We start from the raw sequence: 22,093 nt of genomic DNA, 5'->3' as shown, positions 1-22,093 counted from the left end.
AGACACTACTGTGATTATATAAATACCACTGAGGCACTGACAAAGATACACTACTGTGATTATATAAATACCACTGAGACACTGACACAGAGACACTACTGTGATTATATAAATACCACTGAGGCACTGACACAGAAACACTACTGTTAGTATATAAATACCACTGAGGCACTGACAAAGATACAATACTGTGATTAAATTAAAACCACTGTGGCACTGACACAGAGACACTACTGTGATTATATAAATACCACTGAGGCACTGACACAGAGACACTACTGTGATTAAATAATTACCACTGAGGCACTGACACAGAGACACTACTGTGATTATATAAATACCACTGAGACACTGACAATGATACACTACTGTGATTATATAAATACCAATTAAGCACTGACACAGAGACACTACTGTGATTATATAAATACCACTGAGGCACTGACAAAGATACACTACTGTGATTATATAAATACCACTGAGGCACTGACACTACTGTGATAATATAAATAACACTGAGGCACTGACAGTACTGTGATTATATAAATACCACTGAGGCACTGACACAGAGACACTACTGTATTTATATAAATACCACTGAGGCACTGACACAGAGACACTACTGTAATTATATAAATACCACTGAGGCACTGACAAAGATACACTACTGTGATTATATAAATACCACTGAGACACTGACACAGAGACACTACTGTGATTATATAAATACCACTGAGGCACTGACACAGAGACACTACTGTAATTATAAAAATACCACTGAGGCACTGACAAAGATACACTACTGTGATTATATAAATACCACTGAGGCACTGACAATACTGTGATTATATAAATACCACTGAGGCACTGACACTACTGTGATTATATAAATACCACTGAGCACTGACACAGAGACACTACTGTAATTATATAAATACCACTGAGGCACTGACACAGAGACACTACTGTAATTATATATAAATACCACTGTGGCACTGACAAAGATACACTACTGTGATTATATAAATACCACTGAGACACTGACACAGAGACACTACTGTGATTATATAAATACCACTGAGGCACTGACACAGAAACAATACTGTTATTATATAAATACCACTGAGGCACTGACAAAGATACAATACTGTGATTAAATAAATACCACTGTGGCACTGACACAGAGACACTACTGTGATTATATAAATACCACTGAGGTACTCACACAGAGACACTACTGTGATTAAATAATTACCACTGAGGCACTGACACAGAGACACTACTGTGATTATATAAATACCACTGAGGCACTGACAATGATACACTACTGTGATTATATAAATACCACTGAGGCACTGACACTACTGTGATTATATAAATACCACTGAGGCACTGACACTACTGTGATTATATAAATACCACTGAGGCACTGACACAGAGACACTACCGTAATTATATAAATACCACTGAGGCACAGACACAGAGACACTACTGTAATTATATAAATGCCACTGAGGCACTTACATAGATACACTACTGTGATTATATAAATACCACTGAGGCACTGACACTACTGTGATTATATAAATACCACTGAGGGACTGACACTACTGTGATTATATAAATACCACAGAGGCACTGACACAGAGACACTACTGTAATTATATAAATACCACTGAGGCAATGACACAGATACACTACTGTGATTAGATAAATACAACTGAGGCATTGACACAGAGACACTACTGTAATTATATAAATACCACTGAGGCACTGACACAGAGACACTACTGTAATTATATAAATACCACTGAGGCACTGACAAAGATACACTACTGTGATTATATAAATACCACTGAGGCACTGACACAGAGACACTACTGTGATTATATAAATACCACTGAGGCACTGACACAGAGACACTACTGTAATTTTAAAGATACCACTGAGGCACTGACAAAGATACACTACTGTGATTATATAAATACCACTGAGGCACTGACACAGAAACACTACTGTTATTATATAAATACCACTGAGGCACTGACAAAGATACACTACTGTGATTAAATAAATACCACTGTGGCACTGACAAAGAGACACTACTGTGATTATTTAAATACCACTGAGGCACTGACACAGAGACACTACTGTAATTATATAAATACCACTGAGGCACTGACAAAGATACACTACTGTGATTATATAAATACCACTGAGGCACTGACACAGAGACACTACTGTAATTATATAAAAACCACTGAGGCACTGACACTACTGTAATTATATAAATACCACTGAGGCACTGACAAAGATACACTACTGTGATTATATAAATACCACTGAGACACTGACACAGAGACACTACTGTGATTATATAAATACCACTGAGACACTGACACAGAGACACTACTGTAATTATATAAATACCACTGAGGCACTGACAAAGATACACTACTGTGATTATATAAATACCACTGAGGCACTGACAAAGATACACTACTGTGATTATATAAATACCACTGAGGCACTGACACAGAGACACTACTGTGATTATATAAATACCACTGAGGCACTGACACAGAGACACTACCATAATTATATAAATACCACTGAGGCACTGACACGTAGACACTACTGTGATTATATAAATACCACTGAGGCACTGACACAGAGACACTACTGTAATTATATAAATACCACTGAGGCACTGACAAAGATACACTACTGTGATTATATAAATACCACTGAGGCACTGACAAAGATACACTACTGTGATTATATAAATACCACTGAGGCACTGACACAGAGACACTACTGTGATTATATAAATACCACTGAGGCACTGACAAAGATACACTACTGTGATTATATAAATACCACTGAGGCACTGACACAGAGACACTACTGTGATTATATAAATACCACTGAGGCACTGACACAGAGACACTACCGTAATTATATAAATACCACTGAGGCACTGACACGTAGACACTACTGTGATTATATAAATACCACTGAGGCACTGACAATGATACACTACTGTGATTATATAAATACCACTGTGGCACTGACACTACTGTGATTATATAAATACCACTGAGGCACTGACACTACTGTGATTATATAAATACCACTGAGGCACTGACACAGAGACACTACTGTAATTATATAAATACCACTGAGGCACTGACACAGAGACACTACTGTAATTATATAAATACCACTGAGGCACTGACAAAGATACATTACTGTGATTATATAAATACCACTGAGGCACAGACACAGAGACACTACTGTAATTATATAAATACCACTGAGGCACTGACACAGAGACACTACTGTAATTATATAAATACCACTGAGGCACTGACACAGAGACACTACTGTAATTATATAAATACCACTGAGGCACTGACACAGAGACACTACTGTAATTATATAAATACCACTGAGGCACTGACAAAGATACACTACTGTGATTATATAAATACCACTGAGACACTGACACAGAGACACTACTGTGATTATATAAATACCACTGAGGCACTGACACAGAAACACTACTGTTAGTATATAAATACCACTGAGGCACTGACAAAGATACAATACTGTGATTAAATTAAAACCACTGTGGCACTGACACAGAGACACTACTGTGTTTTAATAAATACCACTGAGGCACTGACACAGAGACACTACTGTGATTAAATAATTACCACTGAGGCACTGACACAGAGACACTACTGTGATTATATAAATACCACTGAGACACTGACAATGATACACTACTGTGATTATATAAATACCAATTAAGCACTGACACAGAGACACTACTGTGATTATATAAATACCACTGAGGCACTGACAAAGATAAACTACTGTGATTATATAAATACCACTGAGGCACTGACACAGAAACACTACTGTTATTATATAAATACCACTGAGGCACTGACAAAGATACACTACTGTGATTAAATAAATACCACTGACGTACTGACACAGAGACACTACTGTGATAATATAAATGCCACTGAGGCACTGACATAGATACACTACTGTGATTATATAAATACCACTGAGGCACTGACAAAGATACACTACTGTGATTATATAAATACCACTGAGGCACTGACACAGAGACACTACTGTGATTATATAAATACCACTGAGGAACTGACACAGAGACACTGCTGTAATTATATAAATACCACTGAGGCACTGACAAAGATACACTACTGTGATTATATAAATACCCTTGAGGCACTGACACAGAGACACTACTGTAATCATATAAAAACCACTGAGGCACTGACACTACTGTAATTATATAAATACCACTGAGGCACTGACAAAGATACACTACTGTCATTATATAAATACCACTGAGACACTGACACAGAGACATTACTGTGATTATATAAATACCACTGAGGCACTGACACTGAGACACTACTGTTATTATATAAATACCACTGAGGCACTGACACAGAGACACTACTGTAATTATATAAATACCACTGAGGCACTGACAAAGATACATTACTGTGATTATATAAATACCACTGAGGCACTGACACAGAGACACTACTGTAATTATATAAATACCACTGTGGCACTGACACAGAGACACTACTGTAATTATATAAATACCACTGAGGCACTGACAAAGATAAACTACTGTGATTATATAAATAACACAGAGGCACTGACACAGAGACACTACTGTAATTATATAAATACCACTGAGGCACTGACACAGACACTACTGTGATTATATAAATACCACTGAGGCACTGACACAGAGATACTACTGTGATTATAGAAATACCTCTGAGGCACTGACACAGAGACACTACTGTAATTATATAAATACCACTGATGCACTGACACAGAGACACTACTGTAATTATATAAATACCACTGAGGCACTGACACAGAGACACTACTGTAATTATAGAAATACCACTGAGGCACTGACACAGAGACACAACTGTAATTATATAAGTACCACTGAGGTACTGACACAGAGACACTACTGTAATTATATAAATACCACTGAGGCACTGACACAGATACACTTCTGTGATTATATAAATACCACTGAGGCACTGACACAGAGACACTACTGTAATTATATAAATACCACTGAGGCACTGACAAAGATACACTACTGTGATTATATAAATACCCTTGAGGCACTGACACAGAGACACTACTGTAATCATATAAAAACCACTGAGGCACTGACAATACTGTAATTATATAAATACCACTGAGGCACTGACAAAGATACACTACTGTCATTATATAAATACCACTGAGACACTGACACAGAGACATTACTGTGATTATATAAATACCACTGAGGCACTGACACTGAGACACTACTGTGATTATATAAATACCACTGAGGCACTGACACAGAGACACTACTGTAATTATATAAATACCACTGAGGCACTGACAAAGATACATTACTGTGATTATATAAATACCACTGAGGCACTGACACAGAGACACTACTGTAATTATATAAATATCACTGTGGCACTGACACAGAGACACTACTGTAATTATATAAATACCACTGAGGCACTGACACAGATACACTACTGTGATTATATAAATACCACTGAGACACTGACACAGAGATATTACTGTGATTATATAAATACCACTGAGGCACTGACACAGAGACACTACTGTGATTATATAAATACCACTGAGGCACTGACACAGATACACTACTGTGATTATATAAATACCACTGAGGCACTGACACAGAGACACTACTGTAATTATAGAAATACCACTGAGGCACTGACACAGAGACACTACTGTAATTATATAAATACCACTGAGGCACTGACAAAGATACACTACTGTGATTATATAAATACCACTGAGGCACTGACACAGAGACACTACTGTAATTATATAAAAACCACTGAGGCACTGACACTACTGTGATTATATAAATACCACTGAGGCACTGACAAAGATACAATACTGTGATTATATAAATTCCACTGAGACACTGACACAGAGACACTACTGTAATCATATAAAAACCACTGAGGCACTGACACTACTGTAATTATATAAATACCACTGAAGCACTGACAATGATACACTACTGTGATTATATAAATACCACTGAGGCACTGACACTTCTGTGATTATATAAATACCACTGACGCACTGACACTACTGTGATTATAGAAATACCACTGAGGCACTGACACAGAGACACTACTGTAATTATATAAATACCACTGAGGCACTGACACAGAGACACTACTGTAATTATATAAATACCACTGAGGCACTGACAAAGATACATTACTGTGATTATATAAATACCACTGAGGCACAGACACAGAGACACTACTGTAATCATATAAAAACCACTGAGGCACTGACACTACTGTAATTATATAAATACCACTGAGGCACTGACAAAGATACACTACTGTCATTATATAAATACCACTGAGACACTGACACAGAGACATTACTGTGATTATATAAATACCACTGAGGCACTGACACTGAGACACTACTGTGATTATATAAATACCACTGAGGCACTGACACAGAGACACTACTGTAATTATATAAATACCACTGAGGCACTGACAAAGATACATTACTGTGATTATATAAATACCACTGAGGCACTGACACAGAGACACTACTGTAATTATATAAATACCACTGTGGCACTGACACAGAGACACTTCTGTAATTATATAAATACCACTGAGGCACTGACACAGATACACTACTGTGATTATATAAATACCACTGAGACACTGACACAGAGATATTACTGTGATTATATAAATACCACTGAGGCACTGACACAGAGACACTACTGTGATTATATAAATACCACTGAGGCACTGACACAGATACACTACTGTGATTATATAAATACCACTGAGGCACTGACACAGAGACACTACTGTAATTATAGAAATACCACTGAGGCACTGACACAGAGACACTACTGTAATTATATAAATACCACTGAGGCACTGACAAAGATACACTACTGTGATTATATAAATACCACTGAGGCACTGACACAGAGACACTACTGTAATCATATAAAAACCACTGAGGCACTGACACTACTGTGATTATATAAATACCACTGAGGCACTGACAAAGATACAATACTGTGATTATATAAATTCCACTGAGACACTGACACAGAGACACTGCTGTAATCATATAAAAACCACTGAGGCACTGACACTACTGTGATTATATAAATACCACTGAGGCACTGACACAGAGACACTACTGTGATTATATAAATACCACTGAAGCACTGACAATGATACACTACTGTGATTATATAAATACCACTGAGGCACTGACACTTCTGTGATTATATAAATACCACTGACGCACTGACACTACTGTGATTATAGAAATACCACTGAGGCACTGACACAGAGACACTACTGTAATTATATAAATACCACTGAGGCACTGACACATAGAGACTCTACTGTAATTATATAAATACCACTGAGGCACTGACAAAGATACATTACTGTGATTATATAAATACCACTGAGGCACTGACACAGATACACAACTGTGATTATATAAATACCACTGAGGCACTGAATCAGAGACACTACTGTAATTATATAAATACCACTGAGGCACTGACACAGAGACACTACTGTAATTATATAAATACCACTGAGGCACTGACACAGAGACACTACTGTGATAATATAAATACCACTGAGGCACTGACAAAGATACACTACTGTGATTATATAAATACCACTGAGGCACTGACACTACTGTGCTTATATAAATACCACTGAGGCACTGACACTACTGTGATTATATAAATACCACTGAGGCACTGACACAGAGACACTACTGTAATTATATAAATACCACTGAGGCACAGACACAGAGACACTACTGTAATTATATAAATACCACTGAGGCACTGACAAAGATACACTACTGTGATTATATAAATACCACTGAGACACTGACACAGAGACACTTCTGTGATTATTTAAATACCACTGAGGCACTGACACAGAAACACTACTGTTATTATATAAATACCACTGAGGCACTGTCAAAGATACAATACTGTGATTAAATAAATACCACTGTGGCACTGACACAGAGACACTACTGTGATTATATAAATACCACTGAGGCACTGACACAGAGACACTACTGTGATTATATAAATACCACTGAGGCACTGACACAGAGACACTACTGTGATTATATAAATACCACTGAGGCACTGACAATGATACACTACTGTGATTATATAAATACCACTGAGGCACTGACACTACTGTGATTATATAAATACCACTGAGGCACTGACTCTACTGTGATTATATAAATACCACTGAGGCACTGACACAGAGACACTACTGTAATTATATAAATACCACTGAGGCACTGACAAAGATACACTACTGTGATTATATAAATACCACTGAGGCACTGACAAAGATAAACTACTGTGATTATATAAATACCACAGAGGCACTGACACAGAGACACTACTGTGATTATATAAATACCACTGAGGCACTGACACAGAGACACTACCGTAATTATATAAATACCACTGAGGCACTGACACAGAGACACTACTGTAATTATAAAAATACCACTGAGGCACTGACAAAGATACACTACTGTGATTATATAAATACCACTGAGGCACTGACACAGAAATACTACTGTTATTATATAAATACCACTGAGGCACTGACAAAGATACACTACTGTGATTAAATAAATACCACTGTGGCACTGACAAAGAGACACTACTGTGATTATATAAATCCCACTGAGGCACTGACACAGAGTCACTACTGTGATTATATAAATACCACTGAGGCACTGACACAGAGACACTACTGTGATTATATAAATACCACTGAGGCACTGACAATGATAGACTACTGTGATTATATAAATACCACTGAGGCACTGACACTACTGTGATTATATAAATACCACTGAGGCACTGACACTACTGTGATTATATAAATACCAATGAGGCACTGACACAGAGACACTACTGTAATTATATAAATACCACTGAGGCACTGACACAGAGACACTACTGTAATTATATAAATACCACTGAGGCACTGACAAAGATACATTACTGTGATTATATAAATACCACTGAGGCACAGACACAGATACACTACTGTGATTATATAAATACCACTGAGGCACTGACACAGAGACACTACTGTAATTATATAAATACCACTGAGGCACTGACACAGAGACACTACTGTAATTATGTAAATACCACTGAGGCACTGACAAAGATACACTACTGTGATTATATAAATACCATGGAGACACTGACACAGAGACACTACTGTGATTATATAAATACCACTGAGGCACTGACACAGAGACACTACTGTAATTATATAAATACCACTGAGGCACTGACACAGATACACTACTGTGATTATATAAATACCACTGAGGCACTGACACAGAGACACTACTGTAATTATAGAAATACCACTGAGGCACTGACACAGAGACACTACTGTAATTATATAAATACCACTGAGGCACAGACACAGAGACACTACTGTAATTATATAAATACCACTGAGGCACTGACAAAGATACATTACTGTGATTATATAAATACCACTGAGACACTGACACAGAGACACTACTGTGATTATATAAATACCACTGAGGCACTGACACAGAGACACTACTGTAATTATAAAAATACCACTGAGGCACTGACAAAGATACACTACTGTGATTATATAAATACCAATGAGGCACTGACAATACTGTGATTATATAAATACCACTGAGGCACTGACACTACTGTGATTATATAAATACCACTGAGGCACTGACACAGAGACACTACCGTAATTATATAAATACCACTGAGGCACAGACACAGAGACACTACTGTAATTATATAAATGCCACTGAGGCACTTACATAGATACACTACTGTGATTATATAAATACCACTGAGGCACTGACACAGAGACACTACTGTAATTATATAAATACCACTGAGGCAATGACACAGATACACTACTGTGATTAGATAAATACAACTGAGGCATTGACACAGAGACACTACTGTAATTATATAAATACCACTGAGGCACTGACACAGAGACACTACTGTAATTATATAAATACCACTGAGGCACTGACAAAGATACACTACTGTGATTATATAAATACCACTGAGGCACTGACACAGAGACACTACTGTGATTATATAAATACCACTGAGGCACTGACACAGAGACACTAATGTAATTTTAAAAATACCACTGAGGCACTGACAAAGATACACTACTGTGATTATATAAATACCACTGAGGCACTGACACAGAGACACTACTGTAATTATATAAAAACCACAGAGGCACTGACACTACTGTAATTATATAAATACCACTGAGGCACTGACAAAGATACACTACTGTGATTATATAAATACCACTGAGACACTGACACAGAGACACTACTGTGATTATATAAATACCACTGAGACACTGACACAGAGACACTACTGTAATTATATAAATACCACTGAGGCACTGACAAAGATACACTACTGTGATTATATAAATACCACTGAGGCACTGACAAAGATACACTACTGTGATTATATAAATACCACTGAGGCACTGACACAGAGACACTACTGTGATTATATAAATACCACTGAGGCACTGACACAGAGACACTACCATAATTATATAAATACCACTGAGGCACTGACACGTAGACACTACTGTAATTATATAAGTACCACTGAGGCACTGACAAAGATACACTACTGTGATTAAATAAATACCACTGTGGCACTGACAAAGAGACACTACTGTGATTATTTAAATACCACTGAGGCACTGACACAGAGACACTACTGTAATTATATAAATACCACTGAGGCACTGACAAAGATACACTACTGTGATTATATAAATACCACTGAGGCACTGACACAGAGACACTACTGTAATTATATAAAAACCACAGAGGCACTGACACTACTGTAATTATATAAATACCACTGAGGCACTGACAAAGATACACTACTGTGATTATATAAATACCACTGAGACACTGACACAGAGACACTACTGTGATTATATAAATACCACTGAGACACTGACACAGAGACACTACTGTAATTATATAAATACCACTGAGGCACTGACAAAGATACACTACTGTGATTATATAAATACCACTGAGGCACTGACAAAGATACACTACTGTGATTATATAAATACCACTGAGGCACTGACACAGAGACACTACTGTGATTATATAAATACCACTGAGGCACTGACACAGAGACACTACCATAATTATATAAATACCACTGAGGCACTGACACGTAGACACTACTGTAATTATATAAATACCACTGAGGCACTGACACAGAGACACTACTGTAATTATATAAATACCACTGAGGCACTGACAAAGATACACTACTGTGATTATATAAATACCACTGAGGCACTGACAAAGATACACTACTGTGATTATATAAATACCACTGAGGCACTGACACAGAGACACTACTGTGATTATATAAATACCACTGAGGCACTGACACAGAGACACTACCGTAATTATATAAATACCACTGAGGCACTGACACGTAGACACTACTGTGATTATATAAATACCACTGAGGCACTGACAATGATACACTACTGTGATTATATAAATACCACTGTGGCACTGACACTACTGTGATTATATAAATACCACTGAGGCACTGACACTACTGTGATTATATAAATACCACTGAGGCACTGACACAGAGACACTACTGTAATTATATAAATACCACTGAGGCACTGACACAGAGACACTACTGTAATTATATAAATACCACTGAGGCACTGACAAAGATACATTACTGTGATTATATAAATACCACTGAGGCACAGACACAGAGACACTACTGTAATTATATAAATACCACTGAGGCACTGACACAGAGACACTACTGTAATTATATAAATACCACTGAGGCACTGACACAGAGACACTACTGTAATTATATAAATACCACTGAGGCACTGACACAGAGACACTACTGTAATTATATAAATACCACTGAGGCACTGACAAAGATACACTACTGTGATTATATAAATACCACTGAGGCACTGACACAGAAACACTACTGTTAGTATATAAATACCACTGAGGCACTGACAAAGATACAATACTGTGATTAAATTAAAACCACTGTGGCACTGACACAGAGACACTACTGTGATTATATAAATACCACTGAGGCACTGACACAGAGACACTACTGTGATTAAATAATTACCACTGAGGCACTGACACAGAGACACTACTGTGATTATATAAATACCACTGAGACACTGACAATGATACACTACTGTGATTATATAAATACCAATTAAGCACTGACACAGAGACACTACTGTGATTATATAAATACCACTGAGGCACTGACAAAGATACACTACTGTGATTATATAAATACCAATGAGGCACTGACAATACTGTGATTATATAAATACCACTGAGGCACTGACACTACTGTGATTATATAAATACCACTGAGCACTGACACAGAGACACTACTGTAATTATATAAATACCACTGAGGCACTGACACAGAGACACTACTGTAATTATATAAATACCACTGTGGCACTGACAAAGATATACTACTGTGATTATATAAATACCACTGAGACACTGACATAGAGACACTACTGTGATTATATAAATACCACTGAGGCACTGACACAGAAACACTACTGTTATTATATAAATACCACTGAGGCACTGACAAAGATACAATACTGTGATTAAATAAATACCACTGTGGCACTGACACAGAGACACTACTGTGATTATATAAATACCACTGAGGTACTCACACAGAGACACTACTGTGATTAAATAATTACCACTGAGGCACTGACACAGAGACACTACTGTGATTATATAAATACCACTGAGGCACTGACAATGATACACTACTGTGATTATATAAATACCACTGAGGCACTGACACTACTGTGATTATATAAATACCACTGAGGCACTGACACTACTGTGATTATATAAATACCACTGAGGCACTGACACAGAGACACTACCGTAATTATATAAATACCACTGAGGCACAGACACAGAGACACTACTGTAATTATATAAATGCCACTGAGGCACTTACATAGATACACTACTGTGATTATATAAATACCACTGAGGCACTGACACAGAGACACTACTGTAATTATATAAATACCACTGAGGCAATGACACAGATACACTACTGTGATTAGATAAATACAACTGAGGCATTGACACAGAGACACTACTGTAATTATATAAATACCACTGAGGCACTGACACAGAGACACTACTGTAATTATATAAATACCACTGAGGCACTGACAAAGATACACTACTGTGATTATATAAATACCACTGAGGCACTGACACAGAGACACTACTGTGATTATATAAATACCACTGAGGCACTGACACAGAGACACTAATGTAATTTTAAAAATACCACTGAGGCACTGACAAAGATACACTACTGTGATTATATAAATACCACTGAGGCACTGACACAGAAACACTACTGTTATTATATAAGTACCACTGAGGCACTGACAAAGATACACTACTGTGATTAAATAAATACCACTGTGGCACTGACAAAGAGACACTACTGTGATTATTTAAATACCACTGAGGCACTGACACAGAGACACTACTGTAATTATATAAATACCACTGAGGCACTGACAAAGATACACTACTGTGATTATATAAATACCACTGAGGCACTGACACAGAGACACTACTGTAATTATATAAAAACCACAGAGGCACTGACACTACTGTAATTATATAAATACCACTGAGGCACTGACAAAGATACACTACTGTGATTATATAAATACCACTGAGACACTGACACAGAGACACTACTGTGATTATATAAATACCACTGAGACACTGACACAGAGACACTACTGTAATTATATAAATACCACTGAGGCACTGACAAAGATACACTACTGTGATTATATAAATACCACTGAGGCACTGACAAAGATACACTACTGTGATTATATAAATACCACTGAGGCACTGACACAGAGACACTACTGTGATTATATAAATACCACTGAGGCACTGACACAGAGACACTACCATAATTATATAAATACCACTGAGGCACTGACACGTAGACACTACTGTAATTATATAAATACCACTGAGGCACTGACACAGAGACACTACTGTAATTATATAAATACCACTGAGGCACTGACAAAGATACACTACTGTGATTATATAAATACCACTGAGGCACTGACAAAGATACACTACTGTGATTATATAAATACCACTGAGGCACTGACACAGAGACACTACTGTGATTATATAAATACCACTGAGGCACTGACACAGAGACACTACCGTAATTATATAAATACCACTGAGGCACTGACACGTAGACACTACTGTGATTATATAAATACCACTGAGGCACTGACAATGATACACTACTGTGATTATATAAATACCACTGTGGCACTGACACTACTGTGATTATATAAATACCACTGAGGCACTGACACTACTGTGATTATATAAATACCACTGAGGCACTGACACAGAGACACTACTGTAATTATATAAATACCACTGAGGCACTGACACAGAGACACTACTGTAATTATATAAATACCACTGAGGCACTGACAAAGATACATTACTGTGATTATATAAATACCACTGAGGCACAGACACAGAGACACTACTGTAATTATATAAATACCACTGAGGCACTGACACAGAGACACTACTGTAATTATATAAATACCACTGAGGCACTGACACAGAGACACTACTGTAATTATATAAATACCACTGAGGCACTGACACAGAGACACTACTGTAATTATATAAATACCACTGAGGCACTGACAAAGATACACTACTGTGATTATATAAATACCACTGAGGCACTGACACAGAAACACTACTGTTAGTATATAAATACCACTGAGGCACTGACAAAGATACAATACTGTGATTAAATTAAAACCACTGTGGCACTGACACAGAGACACTACTGTGATTATATAAATACCACTGAGGCACTGACACAGAGACACTACTGTGATTAAATAATTACCACTGAGGCACTGACACAGAGACACTACTGTGATTATATAAATACCACTGAGACACTGACAATGATACACTACTGTGATTATATAAATACCAATTAAGCACTGACACAGAGACACTACTGTGATTATATAAATACCACTGAGGCACTGACAAAGATACACTACTGTGATTATATAAATACCACTGAGACACTGACACAGAGACACTACTGTGATTATATAAATACCACTGAGGCACTGACACAGAAACACTACTGTTAGTATATAAATACCACTGAGGCACTGACAAAGATACAATACTGTGATTAAATTAAAACCACTGTGGCACTGACACAGAGACACTACTGTAATTATATAAATACCACTGAGGCACTGACACAGAGACACTACTGTGATTAAATAATTACCACTGAGGCACTGACACAGAGACACTACTGTGATTATATAAATACCACTGAGACACTGACAATGATACACTACTGTGATTATATAAATACCAATTAAGCACTGACACAGAGACACTACTGTGATTATATAAATACCACTGAGGCACTGACAAAGATACACTACTGTGATTATATAAATACCACTGAGGCACTGACACTACTGTGATAATATAAATAACACTGAGGCACTGACAGTACTGTGATTATATAAATACCACTGAGGCACTGACACAGAGACACTACTGTATTTATATAAATACCACTGAGGCACTGACACAGAGACACTACTGTAATTATATAAATACCACTGAGGCACTGACAAAGATACACTACTGTGATTATATAAATACCACTGAGACACTGACACAGAGACACTACTGTGATTATATAAATACCACTGAGGCACTGACACAGAGACACTACTGTAATTATAAAAATACCACTGAGGCACTGACAAAGATACACTACTGTGATTATATAAATACCACTGAGGCACTGACAATACTGTGATTATATAAATACCACTGAGGCACTGACACTACTGTGATTATATAAATACCACTGAGCACTGACACAGAGACACTACTGTAATTATATAAATACCACTGAGGCACTGACACAGAGACACTACTGTAATTATATATAAATACCACTGTGGCACTGACAAAGATACACTACTGTGATTATATAAATACCACTGAGACACTGACACAGAGACACTACTGTGATTATATAAATACCACTGAGGCACTGACACAGAAACAATACTGTTATTATATAAATACCACTGAGGCACTGACAAAGATACAATACTGTGATTAAATAAATACCACTGTGGCACTGACACAGAGACACTACTGTGATTATATAAATACCACTGAGGTACTCACACAGAGACACTACTGTGATTAAATAATTACCACTGAGGCACTGACACAGAGACACTACTGTGATTATATAAATACCACTGAGGCACTGACAATGATACACTACTGTGATTATATAAATACCACTGAGGCACTGACACTACTGTGATTATATAAATACCACTGAGGCACTGACACTACTGTGATTATATAAATACCACTGAGGCACTGACACAGAGACACTACCGTAATTATATAAATACCACTGAGGCACAGACACAGAGACACTACTGTAATTATATAAATGCCACTGAGGCACTTACATAGATACACTACTGTGATTATATAAATACCACTGAGGCACTGACACTACTGTGATTATATAAATACCACTGAGGGACTGACACTACTGTGATTATATAAATACCACAGAGGCACTGACACAGAGACACTACTGTAATTATATAAATACCACTGAGGCAATGACACAGATACACTACTGTGATTAGATAAATACAACTGAGGCATTGACACAGAGACACTACTGTAATTATATAAATACCACTGAGGCACTGACACAGAGACACTACTGTAATTATATAAATACCACTGAGGCACTGACAAAGATACACTACTGTGATTATATAAATACCACTGAGGCACTGACACAGAGACACTACTGTGATTATATAAATACCACTGAGGCACTGACACAGAGACACTACTGTAATTTTAAAGATACCACTGAGGCACTGACAAAGATACACTACTGTGATTATATAAATACCACTGAGGCACTGACACAGAAACACTACTGTTATTATATAAATACCACTGAGGCACTGACAAAGATACACTACTGTGATTAAATAAATACCACTGTGGCACTGACAAAGAGACACTACTGTGATTATTTAAATACCACTGAGGCACTGACACAGAGACACTACTGTAATTATATAAATACCACTGAGGCACTGACAAAGATACACTACTGTGATTATATAAATACCACTGAGGCACTGACACAGAGACACTACTGTAATTATATAAAAACCACTGAGGCACTGACACTACTGTAATTATATAAATACCACTGAGGCACTGACAAAGATACACTACTGTGATTATATAAATACCACTGAGACACTGACACAGAGACACTACTGTGATTATATAAATACCACTGAGACACTGACACAGAGACACTACTGTAATTATATAAATACCACTGAGGCACTGACAAAGATACACTACTGTGATTATATAAATACCACTGAGGCACTGACAAAGATACACTACTGTGATTATATAAATACCACTGAGGCACTGACACAGAGACACTACTGTGATTATATAAATACCACTGAGGCACTGACACAGAGACACTACCATAATTATATAAATACCACTGAGGCACTGACACGTAGACACTACTGTGATTATATAAATACCACTGAGGCACTGACACAGAGACACTACTGTAATTATATAAATACCACTGAGGCACTGACAAAGATACACTACTGTGATTATATAAATACCACTGAGGCACTGACAAAGATACACTACTGTGATTATATAAATACCACTGAGGCACTGACACAGAGACACTACTGTGATTATATAAATACCACTGAGGCACTGACAAAGATACACTACTGTGATTATATAAATACCACTGAGGCACTGACACAGAGACACTACTGTGATTATATAAATACCACTGAGGCACTGACACAGAGACACTACCGTAATTATATAAATACCACTGAGGCACTGACACGTAGACACTACTGTGATTATATAAATACCACTGAGGCACTGACAATGATACACTACTGTGATTATATAAATACCACTGTGGCACTGACACTACTGTGATTATATAAATACCACTGAGGCACTGACACTACTGTGATTATATAAATACCACTGAGGCACTGACACAGAGACACTACTGTAATTATATAAATACCACTGAGGCACTGACACAGAGACACTACTGTAATTATATAAATACCACTGAGGCACTGACAAAGATACATTACTGTGATTATATAAATACCACTGAGGCACAGACACAGAGACACTACTGTAATTATATAAATACCACTGAGGCACTGACACAGAGACACTACTGTAATTATATAAATACCACTGAGGCACTGACACAGAGACACTACTGTAATTATATAAATACCACTGAGGCACTGACACAGAGACACTACTGTAATTATATAAATACCACTGAGGCACTGACAAAGATACACTACTGTGATTATATAAATACCACTGAGACACTGACACAGAGACACTACTGTGATTATATAAATACCACTGAGGCACTGACACAGAAACACTACTGTTAGTATATAAATACCACTGAGGCACTGACAAAGATACAATACTGTGATTAAATTAAAACCACTGTGGCACTGACACAGAGACACTACTGTGATTATATAAATACCACTGAGGCACTGACACAGAGACACTACTGTGATTAAATAATTACCACTGAGGCACTGACACAGAGACACTACTGTGATTATATAAATACCACTGAGACACTGACAATGATACACTACTGTGATTATATAAATACCAATTAAGCACTGACACAGAGACACTACTGTGATTATATAAATACCACTGAGGCACTGACAAAGATAAACTACTGTGATTATATAAATACCACTGAGGCACTGACACAGAAACACTACTGTTATTATATAAATACCACTGAGGCACTGACAAAGATACACTACTGTGATTAAATAAATACCACTGACGTACTGACACAGAGACACTACTGTGATAATATAAATGCCACTGAGGCACTGACATAGATACACTACTGTGATTATATAAATACCACTGAGGCACTGACAAAGATACACTACTGTGATTATATAAATACCACTGAGGCACTGACACAGAGACACTACTGTGATTATATAAATACCACTGAGGAACTGACACAGAGACACTGCTGTAATTATATAAATACCACTGAGGCACTGACAAAGATACACTACTGTGATTATATAAATACCCTTGAGGCACTGACACAGAGACACTACTGTAATCATATAAAAACCACTGAGGCACTGACACTACTGTAATTATATAAATACCACTGAGGCACTGACAAAGATACACTACTGTCATTATATAAATACCACTGAGACACTGACACAGAGACATTACTGTGATTATATAAATACCACTGAGGCACTGACACTGAGACACTACTGTTATTATATAAATACCACTGAGGCACTGACACAGAGACACTACTGTAATTATATAAATACCACTGAGGCACTGACAAAGATACATTACTGTGATTATATAAATACCACTGAGGCACTGACACAGAGACACTACTGTAATTATATAAATACCACTGTGGCACTGACACAGAGACACTACTGTAATTATATAAATACCACTGAGGCACTGACACAGATACACTACTGTGATTATATAAATACCACTGAGACACTGACACAGAGATATTACTGTGATTATATAAATACCACTGAGGCACTGACACAGAGACACTACTGTGATTATATAAATACCACTGAGGCACTGACACAGAGACACTACTGTAATTATATAAATACCACTGAGGCACTGACACAGATACACTACTGTGATTATATAAATACCACTGAGGCACTGACACAGAGACACTACTGTAATTATAGAAATACCACTGAGGCACTGACACAGAGACACTACTGTAATTATATAAATACCACTGAGGCACTGACAAAGATACACTACTGTGATTATATAAATACCACTGAGGCACTGACACAGAGACACTACTGTAATCATATAAAAACCACTGAGGCACTGACACTACTGTGATTATATAAATACCACTGAGGCACTGACAAAGATACAATACTGTGATTATATAAATTCCACTGAGACACTGACACAGAGACACTGCTGTAATCATATAAAAACCACTGAGGCACTGACACTACTGTGATTATATAAATACCACTGAGGCACTGACACTGATACACTACTGTGATTATATAAATACCACTGAGGCACTGACACTTCTGTGATTATATAAAAACCACTGACGCACTGACACTACTGTGATTATAGAAATACCACTGAGGCACTGACACAGAGACACTACTGTAATTATATAAATACCACTAAGGCACTGACACAGAGACACTACTGTAATTATATAAATACCACTGAGGCACTGACAAAGATACATTACTGTGATTATATAAATACCACTGAGGCACAGACACAGAGACACTACTGTAATTATATAAATACCACTGAGGCACTGACACAGAGACACTACTGTAATTATATAAATACCACTGAGGCACTGACACAGATACACTACTGTGATTATATAAATACCACTGAGGCACTGACACAGAGACACTACTGTAATTATATAAATACCACTGAGGCACTGACACAGAGACAGTACTGTAATTATATAAATACCACTGAGGCACTGACACAGAGTCACTACTGTGATAATATAAATACCACTGAGGCACTGACAAAGATACACTACTGTGATTATATAAATACCACTGAGGCACTGACACTACTGTGATTATATAAATACCACTGAGGCACTGACACTACTGTGATTATATAAATACCACTGAGGCACTGACACAGAGACACTACTGTAATTATATAAATACCACTGAGGCACTGACACAGAGACACTACTGTAATTATATAAATACCACTGAGGCACTGACAAAGATACACTACTGTGATTATATAAATACCACTGAGACACTGACACAGAGACACTTCTGTGATTATTTAAATACCACTGAGGCACTGACACAGAAACACTACTGTTATTATATAAATACCACTGAGGCACTGTCAAAGATACAATACTGTGATTAAATAAATACCACTGTGGCACTGACACAGAGACACTACTGTGATTATATAAATACCACTGAGGCACTGACACAGAGACACTACTGTGATTATATAAATACCACTGAGGCACTGACACAGAGACACTACTGTGATTATATAAATACCACTGAGGCACTGACAATGATACACTACTGTGATTATATAAATACCACTGAGGCACTGACACTACTGTGATTATATAAATACCACTGAGGCACTGACTCTACTGTGATTATATAAATACCACTGAGGCACTGACACAGAGACACTACTGTAATTATATAAATACCACTGAGGCACTGACAAAGATACACTACTGTGATTATATAAATACCACTGAGGCACTGACAAAGATACACTACTGTGATTATATAAATACCACAGAGGCACTGACACAGAGACACTACTGTGATTATATAAATACCACTGAGGCACTGACACAGAGACACTACCGTAATTATATAAATACCACTGAGGCACTGACACAGATACACTACTGTGATTATATAAATACCACTGAGGCACTGACACAGAGACACTACTGTAATTATAGAAATACCACTGAGGC

The sequence above is a fragment of the Taudactylus pleione genome, unplaced genomic scaffold, assembly GCF_031769625.1.
Source record: "Taudactylus pleione unplaced genomic scaffold, aTauple2 ptg001422l, whole genome shotgun sequence".
NCBI classification, from domain to species: Eukaryota; Metazoa; Chordata; class Amphibia; order Anura; family Myobatrachidae; genus Taudactylus; species Taudactylus pleione.
Note: the sequence above shows the minus strand (reverse complement) of the source record.